Source organism: Ursus maritimus, unplaced genomic scaffold (assembly GCF_017311325.1).
Source record: "Ursus maritimus isolate PB19 unplaced genomic scaffold, ASM1731132v1 scaffold_3, whole genome shotgun sequence".
Taxonomy (NCBI): Eukaryota; Metazoa; Chordata; class Mammalia; order Carnivora; family Ursidae; genus Ursus; species Ursus maritimus.
Window position 1 is genome coordinate 87569613 of NW_024425563.1, and position 14529 is coordinate 87584141.

At 43.3% G+C, this 14529-nt stretch overlaps 1 long non-coding RNA gene across 1 annotated transcript; it reads left to right on the plus strand.

The window, feature by feature from the left end:
• Window positions 1-680: 680 nt before the first annotated feature.
• LOC121105765 lies at window positions 681-14047 on the plus strand. The gene is made up of 3 exons (XR_005838413.1): window positions 681-942; window positions 6353-6558; window positions 13365-14047. It is a non-coding gene; the product is annotated as an uncharacterized LOC121105765 (long non-coding RNA).
• Window positions 14048-14529: the final 482 nt, after the last annotated feature.

The following is a 14529-nucleotide window of genomic DNA, read 5'->3' on the forward strand; positions in this document are numbered from 1 at the left end:
ATGCCTTATAGTAAACGGTACTAGTTTTCATGGCGTGGGCACAGGAGCTGGGGATGGAGAGAGAAGGCTTGGGTACCTGTGCAGAGGCCCCAGGGGATCGGCTCCCATCCTGGCAGAGAAGTTCAATCTGAAATGGAACCAGAGGATAGAGAATGGAGAGGCTCATGCCTATGCCCTCAGAAAAGCAGGCCTTAAGGTCTGAGAGATTGATTTCCTGTAAATGCCTGGTGTATTGGAATTGGAAAATATTGGAATTTTTCTTAAATGATAGGGTGTTAATCAAGGATTGCCTCATATTGACCTTGGAACGATTTCCCTGATGGTTTTCCAGAGACACGAACAAGAAATGACCCAGGTCAGGCTGGTCTCACAGAAAGGAACTAACCTGAGTTTTGTTTGTATGGACTGGTTCCGTCTGCTTGGGGAATTTCAAAGCTGGTGTCCACATGTTGTGACTTTCACAGACTGACTGAATTCCTTCCTCTTCACATTTTCTGCCCCTAAATAGAGACCACCCCGAGCCCTCAGCGGGTCTGCCAGCAGCTTGCTACAGCTTGTGGGTCCTCAACTGCAATTCTTCTGCTATTCCTGAATCATCTCATCTCTTTGAGCTTGCCTCAGTTTACCTCTTTATTTAGGTTGACTCTGCCCTCCATTTTTTTCTCTTCTCAGGGAAGTCCTCTTCTGGGATCTTCCTAAGCCCCACAGAGATTCTGCCAGCGCCTTGGCCATCCCATCTCCCCTGGGGCAGGTTCACAGTGAGGAGGAGGAGAGAAACCTGTAGACAGGCCTGTTGACTCTGCTGTTCCCATCCCCCACTTTCCTGCCTCCTGGCTGAGTGAACACAGGACTGACACGCCATCTCTGAAAAGCTGCTGGCCGTGTGCTGGACTGCCTCTCTGTCTAACACTAGCAGTCTATTTTACCTTAACGGAAATTCAGGTGAGCAGGGGGCCCTCAGGTAAACCCACCCTAAAAACAAAACCAAACAAGGACACAGAAAGCAGGGCACAGATGCGGCGGGACAGTGACAGAGAGTCACCGGGTCTGCCTCTAACTCAGGTCTGACTGCCTGCCAGGCTGTCCTGTGAGGGTAGGAAGATGTGGTTGGAGGAGGCTGGTTCCTTGTTTCAAAACAAACAAGGCCTCCAATCCTTTGAACAGCTAAAGGAACTAAACACTGCATGAAACTGTATTCTCTTGTGTCCTCCGAACCGAGATTCTTGTTTACAAGGGAGGCTAGTGCGGGCTGGCAAAATGGCGGTTGGCTGGCAAAATGGAGGTCAGATATTGATCACTGCGCCAAGTGTCTTCTGTGTGGGCCTTCACGTCCCGAGGCCATAGGAAAGCACGAATTTTTGAAATAGTTTACTGTGGTGAGTGGCTCACCATGTTTTTGACTCCACTTTATGTTTCCTGTCTGAGCCAAAAGCTTCACAAGTGTGGTTGTGGTGAGACCTGACCGGGTACAGCCTCAGTCATGAGTCTCTTCCTGCTCTTTACTTTGGAATCCAATCCACACAGAGAGCCCTTTGAAGCGGGGGTCACATGCACCTAAACTATGGTGCTCGTGAGCTCACTGCCTGTTGTTCTCACAACACAAGCTGAGTGGAGCGCTGTGAGCTCCTGGCTTAATTTGGTCAGTGCCTGCAGTGAATCTAAATTAATCCCCCCATTCTGGGATAAATCGACCTCCGTTATCAAGACTAGTTTACCTGCACTGGACAGACCATCATTAACCCTATTTTATGTTACATGGAGGGATTTAAAACTTTTGTGTGTTTCTCCAGATGTGTACTAAGGAGATTTTTACGCTCAAAGCCTTTAAAATAAATATTAAAATTTAAGTGCTTTGAGGATTTTTTTTTTCCTGCCCTGCCCCCAGGGTAGAAGAAGATTCCAGTACTTCTCACTATCTGCCCTGCTCCAGTCCTGGTTCAAGTCACTGCCAGCTGTTCCTCAAACACATTGAAAGTCTACAGACCCAGCTCTCCACCTCTATCTTGACCCTGTCCCCCGCCCCGCAGTGAGAGGTAAACAAGTATAAATTGTATCACATCCCTCTCTGGTTTAAAACTCCCTTACAACTAGAACAAAACCCACGCTCCAGTGGGCCTACAAGAGCCACCTGACTAGGCTCCCACCCGGCTCTTCCAGCTAACCCCCAGCTCACCCCCACCTCCCCACTCTCCAGTCCCTGCGGCCTTCTTTCTGTCCCCAAGCCTGCCAAGCTTGGCCCCTCTCCGGGCCTTTGCACTTGCTTCCCTTTCTGCCATTTGCAATTTCCCCAGATCTTTGCATGGCTGCCCCATCTCATCATGACGACCTCAAGTCACATCCCCGAGGGAGACTGAAAGACCGCTCTAGATAAATCAGCACCCCCTGCCCACCTCTGCCACTCTATCCCATGTCTCCCATGTCCTACTGCGGCAGTTACAGGGACTTGAAGTTAAATTATTTCAAAAGTAGAGTTTACGTGTTTATTGCTGATCTGCCTCCGTACCCAATACTAGAGTGTCAGCTCATGGGAGGCAGGGACTCACATTCTCTTAGTCACCACAGTACTCCCAGTACCTGGAACAGCGCCTAGCCTAATCAATAATTATTAACTGTCCAACAACAAATTTAGCATTTAATAAAATTTATCTGATAAGTGAACTAATGGTCACAGAACAGCACAAATGACTTTCAAATGCGTCATGCAGGCTCAAAAGCCTACATACTGTAAAATTCCATTTACGTGGCATTCTAGAACAGGGAAAGTGATAGGGATTAAAAAAAAAGATCAGTGTTTACGAAGGGTTGGGTTGGGGGGACAGGGGTTGACCACAAAGGGCACAAGGGAGCTCTGTATCTTGATGTTGATGATGGTTACACAGCTGCATGTTATGAAAACCATATTAAAATCACGAAACAGGATTAATTTTTTAATATGTAAATTATACCTCAGAAAATTTGATTTAATTGCCTGGCAAAATTCTTCACTTACCTAAAATAAGCATCCTTTATTTTTAGTTTTTTATTACTTTTTATTGAGCTATAATTGACATATCACATTATATTAGTTTCAGGTATACAGCATAATTATTCCATGTTTGTATATATTGTAAAAGGATCAGCACAATAAGAGTAGTTAACATCTGTTCACCACACATAGGTACAAAAATTCTTTTTCTTGTGACGAGAACTTTTAAGATTTACTCTCTTCGCAGCTTTCAAATACGCAGTACAGTATGCATTAGAGTCCCCATGCTATATGTTACATATATGTACATTACACGTACATGACTTACTCATCTTATAACTGGAAGTTTCTACCTTTTTCCTTCCCTCACCCATTTTGCTCACCTCCACGCTCCGGCAAACACCAAACATGCTCTGTTATCTATGAGCTTTGTTTTTTGTTTTCGGATTTCGTATATAAATGAGATCATATGGTATTTGTATTTCTCTGACTTATTTCATTTAGCATAATGCCCTTGGGGTCCATCCATGTTGTTGCAAATGGCAAGATTTCATTCTTTTATGGCTGAGTAATATTTCAGTGTGTGTGTGTATGTGTGTGTGTGTGTGTGTGTGAGAGAGAGAGAGAGAGAGAGATAGAGAGAGTATGTGTGTGTACAACCACATCTTCTTTATCCATTCATCCACTGATGGACATTTGGTTGTTTCCATATCTTGGCTATTGTAAATAATGCTGTAATGAACATGGAAGTGCAGATATCTCTTCCAATCAGCGTTTTCATGTTCTTCAGGTCCAAAAGTGGAATTGCTGGATCTATGAGAGTTCTATTTTTAAGTATTTTTTTAGAAAGCTCACTTGGGGAGTGTAGCAGAGAGAGAGGGACAAGCAGACTCCACCCTGAGCACGGAGCCCCATGTGGGGCTTGATCTCGGGACCCTGAGACCATGACCTGAGCCAAAACCAAGAGTCACACACTTAACCAACTGACCCACCCAGGCGCCCTTGTTTTTAATTTTGGGGGGCACCTCCATACTGTTTTCCATAGTGGCTGTGCCAGTTTACATGGAATAAGCATTTAATGGTTTGCAGAAAGGCTCTCCTTCTGAACGTGTGGTGAACCATCACCGTGTATGTACGTCCTGCCTACAAAACCCTTGGGAGCAGCAGGGTGTGATGGAAAAGCCTTACATGGACGTGTGCTATGCATCAGATGAACTTCAGCTTGAGTTTTGTCTTTGCCCAAACAACACAATACTTACTGTGTGTTTCCATTAGGATTTCTTAGTTGCAAGAAACCAAAACTGTCCACCCCTGACTACACCAGCTGCCAGAAAGAGGAATGACATAGCTTCTCAGCTCTTGTTGGAAGGCAGGTGCCTGGAAGTAGGCTCCCACCAGGAATCCATGCAGTGGGGGAGATGCGATTCCCCCCAAAGAGAACCAGGGTGCTCTTAGGATTCCAGGCAACACTGAGGCGTGTCCAGCACCTTGTGCCACCTTACTAAGCCCCCCGAACTTCCGTTTCCTCCTATTTAATACCTACCTCTCAGAGTTTTAAGAATTAAACAAAACAGCTCATCTAATGAACATTTAGGGCGCTGAGAATATAAATGTTGTTTTGTAAGTTTTCTCTTTCCCTTTTCGCCTATATATCTGCAACTTGTAACTCTAGTATTCCTAAACTCAGTTAGAAAGCTTAATAATTTCCTGAGGTTCTCAAGCTCGAAATAAGGGAGTGAGCTTCAGTCTGTTTTTCTGTTGGTTTCACCTCCTAAATACAGGCCATCCGTTTCCTCTGGGCTATCACGTCACCCTTCCAGCTGGTACACCTGCCTCCCTCCCCGCCTCCCCGAGGCAATCCAGCATGATGGTACCATGCATGCGCTCTGGAGCCAAACTGTCTGGGTCTAAGTCTTGGCTTTGTTCCTTAGTAGTCATACAGCCTCAGTTGAGTTGCATAATCTCTGTGTGCCTGTTTCCTCATGTGTAAATTGGGGACAATAATAGTTCCTACCTCCGAAAGTTGTCATAGGGATTAAATCACTCTATGTGAGCACTTAGGAAGTGCTCGGGTCGTGGGGAGTGCTTTACAATACATGCTTCTTCTTCTTCTTTTGAAAAATATTTATTTACTTTAAAGAGAGAGGGAGAGAGAGAGAGAGCGCATGAGTGAGTGGGGGGAGGGGAAGAGGGGAGAAAGAATCCTGAGGAGGACTCTGCCCTGGGCGCAGAGCCCCACGCAGGTCTCGATCCCAGGACCCTGAGATCATGACCCGAGCTGAAACCAAGAGTTAGCCACTTCACTGACTGAGCCACCCAAGTGCCCCTACCATGCGTGCTTCTTAAATAAATCTACCCCCTTGCTACTTCCAGGATTATCTTCCTAAAATTTGTCATCAGGATCAGAATTCTATCAAATGTCCATTCTTGGAACTGCGGTCCTGGTGGGGCTGTGACAAAGGCTCGTAAGAAGTAGCAATTTTCTGGGATCAACGTCAGGATCGTGCACCATAGCACTTAATTCCTGCCTGTGGAATAAAATGTTGTTAAGAGATCGATACATACTAGGGGGCAAAAAAATCTGAATTTACTCATGTATTTTTCTCACATAAAACAAAGAACAGCATCAATCAGCAGTAGGATAATTCATACTCGGGCTGTTCAACGGATAACAAGAAACCCGAAACTATTAATAGCATTCTAAAGAGATAGCCCACACCTCCCATAATTGTAACTTGTTATAATTTGAAGTTGAGGTAAAAAGTTGTCCTTTGGGAAATGATTCGGTGATCAGAGGAGAAGTGGTTTAGAGGAAAGATCACAGTATTTGATGTTCAAAGGCCTCACTCAGGCCCTGAGTCCATAACTTACTGCTTACTTTGAATGTGTTTTTTCATTTATACAACGTGGTTAATACCACTACTGCTAACGTATTCTTCAGTGAGTTGTTATGAGATATGTATGTGGAGGTGCTCTGGAAATTGAAAAGTATTACATCGTTATTGTTATTATTATTAACCATGAGGGAACAATAGCTGATGAGTTGATTACTCTAGCTTCATCAAGAATTGCCTTCTAACCATTCATAAGACAATATTTATCAGTTAAGAAAAGTAACTACTGGTTTTTGTTGAAAAAACTGTAATACGTGGCAGATGGTAAAAAACACTTGAATAATATGAGAGTATCTAGTAAAATGTAGATTTATCTTCCTTATATCTTTCAACCCCTGTCTTCTTCCCTGAAGGAAATTAATTGCGTCTTGAGTATCTTGAAATTTTCTATACGTACGTGTAGAAAGACATATACTTTAAATTGTAGAAGTAGGATTGAACTCTATTTCTATAGAAATAAGAACATCGTTCTTCCTCTCGCTGTTCTTACTAGTATATCCCGGCAGTCTTCAAATCAGCAGGCGTCTTCAACGAAGATTTACCACCTCAGCTTAGCCTCGAATACTAAGGACACATCAGCCCGCGGTGGACATTTGGAGGGTTGCTATTATATGCAACACCGCAGAGAATAGCCTTGAACATTCATCTGTGTGCACTTGTGGAAATATATTGAACTGGATACTTCAACACTTGAAACAGGTAAAGATATCCAGGGACCTGTCCCGTTCTAAGGAGATGAATTGCATGCGGGTGGGAGGAGTGGGATGTTGTAACTTGCTCCTGCCTAGGCGAGGTTCCCAGGTCTACAAAGTGAAGGCAAACATCACAGGGCCATAAAGCTGAAAGAAATAATTGTCACAGTTACCAAGAAAAATCTGTGCTCCCACTATTCCATTCAATATAGTGCTGTAGGCATCTGGATTCTGGAATCTGCACCAGTTTTAGTTTTACAGGATCATCCCTTTACTGAGATTTTTATTAAAAATTTTTTTTTAAAAAGGAAAATTCTAGAATAGGTTACCTGCCAGGGCACCTATGTGGCTTAGACAGTTAAATGCCGGACTCTTGATTTCGGCTCGGGCATGATCTCAGGGTCGTGAGATCGAGCCGATCGAGCCCTGCATCGGGCTCTGTGCTGGGCATGGAACCTGCTTCAGATTCTTTCTCTTCCTCTCTGTCTCCACTTTCCCAGCCCCTCTAAAAAAAAGAAGAAAGAAGAATAGTTTACCTGTAATTAATGTCCATGGAGTCGCCCTGAGTTCTGTTATTCTGCTATTGTGTGTGGGTCTGGGAATGCTTACAAGGTAGTACCTAATAGTTCCTAGGAAAGACAAAGCCAATAGAAGTGTCTTCCTAGTCGTAAGTGGTGGCCTTCCACTTCCCCTTCCACCTTTCTAATTCATTCTCCAGTGCCTCCAGTGCCTCCAGTGCACATGCCTTCCAAAGTCTGCTACATTTCATTTTAATTCAGCAAATATCTACTGGGTGTTCACTGTGTGCCAGACACAGTCCTAGGCTCTGGGGAAAGAAGTGCTGATAACCAGGTACAGTCTCCACCCTCATAGAGTTTACAATCTCCTGGGAAGGGAGGGGATGCAGAGAAGTAAACAGGCTTTCATTCATTCACCCATTTAAAACACACTTAATAAGTGATTCCTCTGGGCCAGGCGCCATGCTAAGGAGGTAAAGATAAAAAGATGAATAAGATGGTCAAGGCTCCAGACTTCTTGGAACTTATACTTTAGTGAGTAAGATAGAGAAAAAACAAACCCCACAAATAAGAGAATTATAAATTGTCACAGATTCTATAAAGAAAACTGGTGTTGAGACAGAGGGCAAGAGAGGGTCATCCTTTAAAAAGGGTGAGTCAGAGAAAGTTTTTTTGAGAAAGTGTCGTTTAAGCCAAGACTCAAAGAGGAGAAGGAGCCAGCCCTGGGATTAGTGGAGGGAAAGAGAGTTCCAGGCAGAGGCCACAGCCTATGCAAAGGCCCTGGGCAGGCATGAGGCTGGCATGTTGAAGAAATCAGAAGAAGCCAGAGTCAGAGAGTTGTGAGTGAATGGAAGAGAGGCTTGAATGAAGTTTGGGAAGTTCAAGGTGGTGTCATTCAGGGCCATGGTAAACGGCTTGACCCTGATTTTGTACTAAGCACAATGGGAAGCCAGGGCAGGATTTTTATGCCAAGGAATCCCGATCTAATTTGTGTTTGAGAAAAGTCACTCTTGGTACTGGTTTGTGAATGAATTGAAGAGGGGAGAGGGGGCAAGAATGGGAGCAGAGAAAACATGTAGAAAGCTTTTCCAGTATTCCAGGTAAGAGGTGAGGTGGCGTGGTTTGTGATGGGGCCGGTGGGTGAGTGAATTGGAGTTAGAGTTGAAGCCACATTCATCAAAGCTTTCTAAAGGAATGAAGGTAGGAGGGAAAATAAGGGATCAAGACGATCTCTGGTGTGGGGTTCAAGAAATCGGAGGGCTGGTATCAGTGAGACAGCTGAGATTTACAGGAGGAACAGCAGACCAAGGTGGAGGGGAGGGCAGAGAGGGAGTAGAAGTGGAAGTTCCTTATGATGTGTCTTGGGGACATCCCACTGGAGGGGTTAAATAGGTAGGATGATATACTTTGATGGGGATGACGGTAGATCATGGTTTGAGAACTGCTGGGCACTTTGGTCTCTTAATATGCTTGTGCAAGTAGAAATGTCCAGCAGATGATAAATGACCCAAATCTGGAGCTTGGGAGAGAGGCCAAGGCAAGAATTCTAGATAACAGGGGCACCTGGGTGGCACAGCAGTTAAGCATCTGCCTTCAGCTCAGGGCGTGATCCCGGCGTTATGGGATCGAGCCCCACATCAGGCTCCTCCGCTATGAGCCTGCTTCTTCCTCTCCCACTCCCCCTGCTTGTGTTCCCTCTCTCGCTGGCTGTCTCTATCTCTGTCGAATAAATAAATAAAATCTTTAAAAAAAAAAGAATTCTAGATAACAGATGAGGTCAGACTGGTGAAGAATTCAAGAAAAGGAAACAAGTGATTTGTCACCTGCACCTCTGCGTCATTCATGCCAACCACAGCCAACCACCCCCCCTTTCTCCTCCTATCATACTACACATGCCACAGTGTACAAATGTGGAGAGTCCTCCTAAATCTCCCCAAAAGTCTTCACTCTCAGTGTTGAAGCAGAGGATCCTGTAATTGCCTTCAAGTGAGTTGGCAGGGGAGTGACATGAAATCTTCGAGTGAAATATAGACCTTTTCTGCAATAGAGTCTATTTACCATGGTAAAATTTCCTTATGCCCAAGTTGATTGATTATTAAGGATTTGTCACAATAATAAAACTTGGCCAAATAGGTGTGACTACTGGGTATCACTGCAAAGATTTTGTGTTTATGAGATTCAGTTTCAGTATTGAGTTATCAGTTGCACCTAAACAGTAATGTTTTTATTGCCTTGATAAGCAGGAACAGGATTACCCTAAAGGATTACTTTAGTATGTTATCAGATTTCCTTCCACTTAATATTTTTTACTCATCCACAGTTTGATTTTTTTTTCCTTTAGGCCAAATCTAACAAGGTTTAAACTCTTTCGTGTACATCTAATTTCTTTGCTTCCAATATATAATAAAATATTTCATTGACTTGAAAATTCATAATACCATCTCAAACAACTGTAAACTTAAAAAATATGTATTTCCAACTTAAAAATGTTTCCTCCAGAAGAATTTTGGGCGAAATATTTATCTTCAAAATATTTAACAATCAGTACTATGTGGGTCCTAACCAATCGGGAAGATCACCGGGCATACACAACGATTACAACATTGCCATTGTGTCCTGGCTGGATACTGGCCTTTAGCATAGCGTTAAACAAGAACTTGTTGATTTCTATTTTAAGGCGGGGATTTCAAACTTGAAAACTTATAAGAACCAAGAAGATGATGTATGTAAGGGAAGGAGGCTGAGTGTAAGGCAAATACAAACTGGTGAGATCTGGTCAGACTTGAAAGCTCAACAGTTAACCCACAGAGGACAGTAACTACTTAGCTTCAGCCAATTGTTGCCATTAGAAATGCAGTTGGAAAGGAATTTCAAAATCTGGATTTTGGGATTATGGGCTGGGGGTGGATCAAGGGCTGCCAGGTGGCTCATCTGTGTTCTAAACCCATTCCTGAGCTTTCACTGGAAAAAGTACAAAAGTTTCTCATTTGTTTTGAATACTCTTTGGCCAGGATTGACTCAGAAGAAAGAAAAGTTTAGGACTCTTGTTTCTTTGAAAAATATCATTGTATTTTCTATAATAAGCCTTTGTTTATTTAGGTGTATACGAGGAGAATAATAGGAGAATTACACTGCTGGGTGAATGTTTATTGGTCCTGTTTTAAGGAAACATGAACTTTATAGTAAACACAAAACTGCATTGTGTTATACCTTATGTAACTTACAATCTTTGGCCTTTTCCTGACTCTTGGCTTTTGTACCCTTTTTGCAGAACTGGATTCCCCCCCCCCCATTAAATAAAATCAAACATAAATGTAAAGGGGTAGAAGTGATTCTGGAGGTCACCTCTGTCTCCTCTTGCCTCCCAGTTGGAACCACTCCAGATTAGTCCAATTTCAATTATTTTCTTTAAAGCAGAAGAGTAAGGGATGGGGGAAAGAAGGAGAATAAGTGGAAACAGTAAGGATGGGGGGGGGTCTACAACATAATGAAAGCAAAAAGGGTATTTCTGAAAAACTAAAGACGCAAGAGATTTAGCTCTTATCTCTCATTTCTTATTTATTGAATAAATATCTATTGAGTGTCTATTATATATCAGGCACGGTTCTAGCCTCTGGCAATAGCGCAGACAACGTCCCTGCTCTCATACAGCTTCCATCCTAGTGGAGTTGATAATGACAAAGTAAAAAGAAATAAGTGACATAATTGCAGAAAGTGATTAATGCCTTGAGAAACAAGGGTGATGTGTCAAGGAGAAAGTGAGGAGGCCCCTTGTCTTTGTGAGCTCAGGCTACCATCACAAAATACCATAGACCGGGTTGCTTAAACTACAGATATGTTTATTTCCTCAGAGTCCTGGAGGCTGGAGGTCCAAGATCAGGGTGCCAGCATGGTTTGGTTCTGGTGAGAGCTTTCTTCCTGACTTGAAGGTGGCTACCTTCTCACTGTGTCCACACATGGTGGAAAGAGAATGAGAGGGTACACTTTAGTGTCTCTTCTTATAAGAGCACCAATCCCATCATGAGGGCCCCACCCTCATGACCTCATCTAAACCTAATTATCTCCCAAAGGCACCATCTCCAAACACCATCACACTGGGATTTAAGCTTCAACATGTGATTATGGGGGGGGGGGGGCCACACACAACTCAATACTTAGTATTCCACCCTTGGCTTCCCAAAATTCATGTCTGTCTCGCATGCAAAATACATTCATTCCATCCAAACAGCCCCTAGAGTCTTTACTTGTTCCAGCATTAACTCTAAAGTCTAAAGTTCAAAGTCTCATCTTAATAGCATCTAGATCGGTACGGGTGAGACTCCAGGTACAATTCATCCTCTCTGGCTGTGAGCCTGTGAAACCAAACTAGTTATGTGCTTCCAAAATACAATGGTGGGACAGGCATAGGGTAGACATTCCCATTTCCAAAGGGAGAAATAGGAAAGAAGGAAGGGGTGATGGATCTCAAGCGAGTCCAAAACTTAACAAGGCAAATTCCTTAGATCCTAAGGCTTAAAAACAATCCTCTTTGGTTCAATGCTCTGCCCTCCTGTCACCCCCATGGCTCTGTAGAGCTGCTCTATCCCTTCAGCCCAGCAGGGATCTCTGCTGGGCTCTCTGCCAGGGCCTCACCCTCTGAAAGAAGGAAGCAGCCTCATCCCTGGGCCCATGGTGGGAGCGGCAGCTCAGATGATCTCTGAATCACCTTTGGTTTTATTCCTCTCTTTTCTTGAAGAATGACACAAGTTTGCAGCCCTCCCTTGCTCCATCCAGTTTTCTCTGTGTCCTTTAGTCTCACCTGGCAGAGTTTCCACTGGAACAGTTCCATCTCTATTCCTAGCTTCTGCTGAAACAGATAATTAGATTCATCGTTCATGTTCATGCTAATCTTCTTATCAAATGGTTCTTCGGCCACATCCCTAGCACTTTTTTAAAGAGCAAGCTTTGTCATTTTTTGCTACTTGGCTAGGCTGAGAATCTTCCAAATCTTCAAGTTCTCGCTCCTTTTCACTTGACAATTGCATTGTTCAAAATTTATCTAAACCATTCCATAATATTGCTCTTTGGCATCCATTTTGCGAGGCCAAGCCCCCTGCGGGGGCTTTTACTGACACGGAGCCCCTCCCTTGAGCACATGTCCTAGATAACAGCCTGCAGAGTCGTAAGTAAATGTAGGTTCCTGATAGGACTCCCTCAATGTCCTTGTGGTAAGCCCTCTCCTCTCATGCTAGGGCCTTACCCTTATGCACACCTTAGTAAGACCCTGCCCCCAAGCTTAACAAAACCTAGCTATTTTTGGTATGAGTTGACCAATCTGGTCTTAGCCCAGGAACTTCAAAGCACTCCACCTGAGGACTGTAATAAAGGCATACGTCTCAAGTCCTGCTGCGTTCTTTCTACCTGTACACTGCCTTGACCTCCCCATGTGGCCCCTCAGGGGGTTCTGTGTAACTCCGCCAGGCCCTGTGAGCAATAAACTTCCCTATTTTGCTTTCTCTTACAGTATTTAGTTGAATTGTAGCTCACCTTCTGAAAGCCAAGGGCTCTACTTACCAAATGTTAATTAAACGAAATCACAACATCCTTCAATTCATCTTTCTCCTTCATCTCACTATGAGCAGTCAGGAGGAGCCAAGCTGCACCTTTAACACTTTGCTTAGAAATCTCCTCAGCTAACTATCCAATTTCATCACTCACCAATATCTCCCTCCACAAAACACTAGGGCACGTTTCAGCCAAGTTCTTTGCCATTTGATAAGACTGCCTGTCCTCCAAGTTCTAATAACATGCTCCTCATTTCTGTCCGAGACCTCTCCAGAAATGTTCTTAATGCCCACATGTTTTAGCAGCCTCTACCCATTGCCCAATTCCAAACCTGCTTCCATATATTTAGGTATTTGTTACAATAGCGCCCTACTCTTGGTACCAAAATCTGTATTAGTCAGCTTGGGCTGCCATAACAGAATACCATAGACTGGGTGGCTTAAACAACAGAAATTTATTTTTTCATAGTTCTCATGGCTAGAAGTCCAAGATCAAGTTTCCAGTGTGGTTGGGTCCTGGTGAGAGCTCTCTTCCTGACTTGTAGATGGCCACCTTCTCTCTAGAGTGAGCTCTCTGGTGTATCTTCTTATAAGGGCACTAATCCCATCTGGAAGGCTCATCCATAGCACCTCTCTAGAGTGGTGATCACAGAAGGCTTCTCTAAAAGATAGCATTTGGATTGAGACCTAGAGGATGAGAGAGAACCAGGATTTCCTTCTGATTTGTTTGCTGTTGTATTCCCACTCCCTAGAACAGTGCCTGGCAGAAGGTTTAAATGTTATTATGAATGAAGATAAGACTGAATCAATGACAGAAGCAAGCAATCTAAGCAGAGCTGGGAAAAGAGTCTTCCAGATAGAAGGACCAACAATGCAAAGATCCCACCATGGGAAAGGTCTTAGCCCGCTGTGGATCAGAAAGAAAGCCAGTGTGTCTGGAGAACACAGAACTGGGGACTAGTGGAACGAGATGAGCCTGGCAAGGTAAGCAGTATTATCAGATGTTGCTTGGTGATCTGTACTAAGTGCACTGTGCCATTCAGGGATGAAATCTGGAACAAGGTTCTGGATTCAAATCCCTGAACCATCACTTACTACCTGTGGGACCTCGGGTGAGTGAGTCAACCCCTCTGAGCCTCAGTCTCCTTGTGTATAAAATGGGAAAAATAACAATACAGATAATGATAATATAAATAACAATAAATAATAACAAAACAATCAGCTGTTTTGAAGATAAAGTGAGTTTATTTTAAAATGAGCTCAAAAGGTCCCAGTCAATAATTGTGAATAGGTGGCATGTTTCATAACGTTTATAGTTTGCTAGGAGGTTCATGTGTCTTCTTACCACGGGTGTTCTGTCCTTTGTGAATTACCTTTTTTGTTACTGTTGTTATTCACCAATTTTTCCACTGGGATGTTCTGTTTTTTTAATCGTTTTCTGACTTCCCTTTGAATATTATGAATATTAAAACTTTGTCATGGGCATTGCAAATATTTTTCCTAGCTTTTAATTTGCCTTTCAATGGTCTTTATGGCATGTAGCCCATTTCGAAATTTCAAAGGTTCTTATAGTCAATCTATTCTTGTACTATTTTAGTTTCTTAATCATACAAGGCATAAGAATACTTTCGCATATTGCACCTATATTTCTTCTAATACATTTTACATTCTTATATCTAAATCTTTGTTCTAAAGAATTTTTTTAAAAAAGAGTGATATAAGGGGGTGCCTGGGTGGCTCAGTTGGTTAAGCATCTGACTCTTGATTTTGGCTGAGGTCATGATCTCAGGGCTGTGAGATCGAGCCCTGAGTTGGGCTCAGGGCACTGAGCGTGGAGTCTGCTCAAGATTCTCTCTCTCCCTTTGCATCTCCCCTCTCGCACTGTCTACCTCTGTCTCTCAAAAAAAAAAAAAAAAG